Raw genomic sequence first — 6,646 nt, forward strand, 5'->3', positions numbered from 1 at the left:
AGGCTGGAATATGCTGTAGGGATCAGGGGAACAGTCCTAGGCTGGTTTAAATGTTATTTGTCTGACAGATTCCAGTTTGTTCATGTAAATGATAAATCATCTTTAAACTCCAGGGTTAATTGTGGAGTACCACAGGGTTCAGTGATTGGGCCAATTCTCTTTACTATATATATGCTTCCAATAGGTCAAATTATCAGGCAGCATTGGATACATTTTCACTGTTACGCTGATAACACTCAGCTTTACTTATCCATGAATCCTGATGAGCCCAACCAGTTAGATAGACTATCTTCTGCTTCTGAATTCAGACAAGACAGAAGTTGTCATCTTTGGACTGGAGTCTTTAAAAAAGAAACTGCTTAGTCAATCACTTAACCTGGATGGCATTAAATTGACCTCCGATAATAAAGTAAAAAACCTTGGTGTTACTTTTGACCAGGACATGTCATTTAAATCCCATATTAAACAGGTTTCTAAGATTTCCTTCTTTCATCTCCGGAACATTGCCAAAATTAGAAATATCCTGTCGAGGAGCGACGCTGAAAAACCAGTCCATGCATTTGTTACTTCAAGGCTGGACTATTGTAATTCGTTACTATCAGGATGTCCACAAAATGCAGTTAAAAGCCTTCAGCTGATTCAAAATGCTGCAGCAAGAGTTCGGATGAAAATTAAAAAGATAGATCAAATTTATCCTGTTGTAGCTTCCCTTCATTGGCTCCCTGTTAAATCCGGAATACAATTTAAAATTCTCCTCACATATGAAGCCCTTAATGATTTAGCTCCATGATACATCAGAGATCTGATTGTTCCATACGTTCCTAACAGAGCACTTTGTTCTCAGACTGCAGGTTTACTGGTAGTTCCTAAAGTCTCTAGAAGTAGAATGGGAGGCAGATCTTTTAGTATCAGGCTCCTCTCCTGTGGAACCAGCTCCCAGTTTTAGTCGTGAGGCAGACACCCTGTCTACTTTTAAGGCTAGGCTTAAAACTTTCCTTTTTGATAAAGCTTATAGTTAGTGGCTTAGTTTATCCTTAGCTATCTTCCTTATTTTTTACCTCCGTCTTCTTCCCTCCCTGTTGGATGGAGTAAAGGGGAGTCAGGTTTAGCCTAAACCGGCTCAGTTATGGTTGAGGTGCAAACACACCCTCCATTTCTGCTACCTGTATGACCCCCTCTCTTTTCCAAAGGTTATGGTCAATCTGACAGAGAGAGGTATCCCAATCGTTGTGGTTTTTAATATAACAACAGCCATCAGTGGGCTTTAGATGGACAAACCTTCTACTTTTAAGGCTAGGCTTAAAACTTTCCTTTTTGATAAAGCTTATAGAGTGGCTTAGGTTATCCTGAGCTATCTCTGCAGTTATGCTGCTATAGGCTTAGGCTGCTGGAGGACATAATGACCCCTTTCACCCTCTTCGCTGCATTCTCACACTACTCTCCAATTTTGCATTATTTGCTGTTATTTCAGCTTTTAACTTTATTCTCTCTCTATTCTCTTCCTAGAAGCTACACCTGGCCTGACTCTGTGTCTACCTGTGACACCTTTCTGGTAAGGGGCATTGTCCAAGCTTTGGCTGGCAACAGCTAAATGCTCACCCTCTACCGATGATCCACATGGCCCTGTCTTTTAGTGTTTAACCCTTCTCTCTCCTAGACATGGCAATTGACTGAGCTTTTACTGTGACTAACTCTATGTGCTCTCTTTCAGACTCTAACATTGAAAACTGGCTCAGAGTTTGTCTGTTCTTTCTTTCTAGATGAAACGACTAAAGGAGCTACATCCATTAACATTTACTTTTCCTTCCCATTGAAAGTACTCCTAGATCAGTGCTTCTGTCTTCTTTTTGTGTCTCTGCTCTGTTCTCTCAAACCCCCATTCGGTCATGGCAGATGGCCGCTCACGCTTGGCCTGGTTCTGCTAGAGGTTTCATCCTGTTAAAAGGGAATTTTTCCTCTCCACTGTCACTACATGCATGCTCAGTATGAGGGATTGCTGCAAATTCAATGCCAGTGACTGTCCACTGTCTCTACATGCTCATCCGGGAGGAGGTAATCCCGCAAGTCACTGACTGGATGCAATCTGCTGGGTTTCCTTTGACAAAAAACCTTTTATCCAATTTGAAAAAATAACTGAATCTGACTGCACTGTTCAATGATTAGGATTAATTGGAATGTATGTACCTGACTTTTGTGAAGTGCCTTCAGACGACGTGTTGTGAATTGGCGCTATATAAATAAACTGAATTGAATTGAATTACGCCGGAGTTGCAGAGGAAAATGTTTTCTGGAGAAGTGAAGCAGGGAACTCCGCCACTTCCCACTGAAGCCCACTGCAGGGCACTGAAAGAACAGTGGAGAACGGCGGAGAATCCTGGGCTTGGGGAAGTTGAATTGTGGTCTGTGACGTGGGGCTTGCCTGGAACTTGGAAGCCTGGGGTGAGGTCGGAAATGTCGGAGGAAGGAGGAAATTGTTAACCAGACCTTCCAGAAGAGGTGAAGAGGCATTGGTCTGACCTTTTGAAACTGGGAGGAAGGCAACAGCATAAACCTCTGGAAAATAAATGGGGGCGCCAGCCAAACCTTCTGAAACAGGAAAAGGAACATCTTGATGATGACATTGCCTTCAGCGGGACAAGGAGGAACAGGAAGTGTCGCCTGACTGTCGGCGATCAGAGCGGAGGCTATGGTTGGATCCTCAAAGATATAGGTTGAGGTGGAGGCCAGAACCTCAGAGGCTGGAGCCGGTTTTCCATGGAGAGGGAGATAGGAGATGTCTTAACCCAGTCCATACCCCGGCGTCTCCAGCACCAGCTTGGAACCACAGAATGTCTTCTCCATCTCTTCCAGTAATGGGGCAGAGGGCAGGATTTCAATGACCTCCCCATACATGGCCCTTGGCTGCCCCTCCTGCTGCTGCTGGATCCAACGGACCAATTTGAAGGCACTGTCTGCTTGGTACATTTTAGACTGTTGGACCAATATGCAGATAAGGGCGAGGGAACCACAAGGTGTGTAAGATTGTCTTCAATAATAATAATTTGCAGACTTACAAGGACAATGCAGGACATAGGCAGGGTGACAAACATGGAGCAGGTAGAAAATAGGAGGAACCAGTGGAGAACAATTAAAACCTGAGGGTATAATTAAAGAGGAAGGGTGGAGAATGGACCAATAAACAAGGGGAGCTAATCAGGGGAAATTGGGAGATGCTAATAAGAGAGAAAATGCAGTGCAAATGAAGGAGGGAGGCTACTCAAAACAAAAAAGCAAGGAATGGTCTAACTGTACTCTGAGATGTGATTTATTATGTTGTTCCTTAAATAAAGATGATTAAATCAGCTGAGTGGCTGATTAGCGGCTGAGATCTTGCTAGAGTTGTGTGTAAGTAATATGGCAGTATACTGCTAAACAAACACAACAAAACTCAGGTAAAACAAGCCAATAAGTTCAAGCCAAACATAGAAACATTTAAAATACTAACAACTGTCTCATAAATAAACAAACTGGACAAAAAAACCTTGGACAGCCTGAAGAGCTACATGTACGAGTGTTTTGATAACATTGTAATGGGCAAGACACACAAATCTCCACCCATGGCCACACCAACATGAAAATGCACCCGTTCAGAGTGCTCAGCCAGCACCTCTACTATATCTCCAGAGAAAAGCTGTGCTGATGTCCTGTCCAACGACAGGAAGCAAACAAGCCTGGATGCTCATCTCGTCCTGGGGGAAGTTCATCAGATAATCAAGCAATGGCCCTGGATGTACCACTGACTTCAACTGAAATACAATAAGTTCTTACAAAAATGCCCAGTAGAAAGGCTCCAGGCCCAGATTGATTCCCAACAGAGTTCTACTATTTTGGCTCCAATACTCTAGAGAATGTTGCAGGAAACTGAGGAAAATGGTAGACTTCTGCCAAATATGAATTCTGCTAACATTACTCTCCTGTTAAAACCAGGAAAAGACCCAGTACTTCCTACCAGCTACCGTCCCATATCCCTTATAAATGTTGATCTCAAAATTCAATCTGAAAAGACTCACAAAAAGAGGGTTGGCAATTATAAAAGTTTTAATGATGTGAAATTACATTATTATATCTTTGGCGCACGGACCTGGGAAGAACACATTGTTTTGGATTTTCTTAAATTTAATTCTTAAATAAATTTATTCAAAGGCATTTCAGCGTTTGAAGACTCTGTCACTGAGTTTAGTCAGTGAAGCAGTTTGTTTTTCTTTTTTTCTCAATCTCCATCCATCAACTGTTTTACTTTAAACTATTTAAAAAATAGTTTTAACTATTTAACTTATTTACACTCAGACTTTCACCCTGTGGAAAACCAAACTTATCTTCCCGAATTAAAGCACATTTAACACAATCAGAGTCTGGAGAAGGAGGCACTGCTGATGCCTTTGAGGTTCCGGAATTTTTTTTTACCCGTTCTGTCATCTGGCATTCTCCTTTATAAGCGGTAGAAATCGCAAAAACCACCGGCAAAACCCTTTGTTTTGCTTTATCTTATTGTTACCAATAAGAACCTCCCTGTATTCCTTACAGGGTAACCTGGCCCTCAGTCGATGTCCTCCCTCTCCCAACTCCGGAACCTAATTAATTAGTTAGGAGATGATGGTTAATGTGTAATAAAAATATATATATTATATATATATAATATATATATAATATATATATATATATTATATAATTCAGAGCAACTTCTCACCCAGATATATCTGCAGATCAATAGTTCAGATCCGATCAGTCAGAAGCCGCAGGCAGGCACCAGGACTCCCCTCTGTTAAATAGAGGTGGACTGAGGACAACTTAGTGTCCAGGCTGGTCAGGTGTCCGTGTCCCCTCCTGCGGATTCCTCTGGCCCGTCGAATCCTGTTCATGACGCCAAAATTGTTATGGATTTTCTTATCAAAGTGGGAGAGAAATCAGCTCATTAACAATAGAAAGACCGGAATTTGTCTTTATAAATTTATTCAAAAGCATTTCAGCGTTTGAAGACTCTGTCACTGAGTTTAGTCAGTGAAGCAGAGCCCAGAACAAGAGTTTACAGACAGTATTTAAACAGTATGTGGGTGTTACTTCAACTTAAAAGAGGTTTAGAATTATGATCCCCAGACCCTCCCCGGGTCAGAGGTAACAAGGTTATTTATGAGGGCACCCATCTACCATCCCTTGAGGCATGCATTTCAGGGAGTGTTAACCATAAACCTCCTGATAATGTATTTACAGACCAACTCCTCTAGGGTAACAAAACACAGAGGTCAGAGAGGAGAGAGGTAAAGGGATGTTCAGAGCATTAAAAATAATTTTCCATTACAACATGAATGCTGTGAATGATATGAGCTAAGATGATCATTTGTAAGGCTTAGATTTAGAGATGTCTTCCACCTGAGCTCAGCTGACAAGCGAGGAGGAACACAGCCGAAGGTCCTTTAAAAACAAGGCGTCGGAAGGTGATTGGATGATGAATCAGGCAGACAGGATGCTGATTGGAAGGCCGGGAGATGCACGGGGAAGTCATTGGACGGTGGAGACGGCGAGGGTGAGTCTTTCATTCTGAATTATCGTTTAAACTCCATTGATATGTAAAATAATATGTATGTCCTCTCATAATACATCCTGACCAAACAGGTTTTATAAAAGGGAGGAATTCATCCACAAATTCATCATTGACACTAACATATTATCTCTAGATGCAAAAAAACCATTTGATAGTCTCGTACTTGTACTCGTCGTCTTACGCTTATCCGTAAGAGAGACGCTGTTAGGGTTAATTAATGATTATATATGTTTTAACTTTAATAGAAGTGAAGCTTGCTGTTCAGAGTGATTATATCTTATATGTACAAGAGCTGCAAGATAGAGACAGGATGTTCTAGAACATTCTGTCAGTGCAGCTGTTTCTAATCATTATGAGTGTGCATCTCTCCCTTTTTTGTGCTTGGAACATTCTGTAACCAGGGCCTCTTCTCTTATGAATAAAAGGCAGAGAGAGCAGGGGCTGTTTCAGAGTGTTGGTGGAGGATTGTAACTGAGCAGCCTCTGAAACACTCTCACCTGCAGGTTAAAATGAACTAACTTCTCTGTGTCTTTCTTTGTGCAGAATTGTGAAAGTGTTTGGTGTTTAAACCTAACATAAATGGTCCTTCGAGCCGGAGGCCAAGATGCTTGATGATCCCAGTGGGTGAGTGAGATTCCAGACAAATCTGTGGCCACAGTACTAATACCCTTTCCGGGACTGGTCCCTCCCTGACAGGCTGGGGTCTGACGGCTGACGGTACTCCCGAGGACACAGAGAACCAGTGAGTAGGTCTTTCATTTAAAAGGAATGAGTGATGAAATGCAAATGACCTAAAATAGTACAGTATAGAGAAACCCTGACAATTCTAGACACTATCAGGTGAACTAAAATAGACAGTTAAATTCCGCAGGAGGGTAGACTCCCTTAGTTGAAATAGACTAATTAAACTCTACACAGGACGGCGGAGTCCTCTGTTGTATTAAAATAGACAGTTAAATTCCGCAGGAGGGTAGACTCCCTTAGTTGAAATAGACTAATTAAACTCTACACAGGACGGCGGAGTCCTCTGTTATATTTTTGTGAAAGTAATTAAAGTAAGAGTAAAAC

The sequence above is a fragment of the Girardinichthys multiradiatus genome, chromosome 19 (assembly GCF_021462225.1).
Source record: "Girardinichthys multiradiatus isolate DD_20200921_A chromosome 19, DD_fGirMul_XY1, whole genome shotgun sequence".
NCBI classification, from domain to species: Eukaryota; Metazoa; Chordata; class Actinopteri; order Cyprinodontiformes; family Goodeidae; genus Girardinichthys; species Girardinichthys multiradiatus.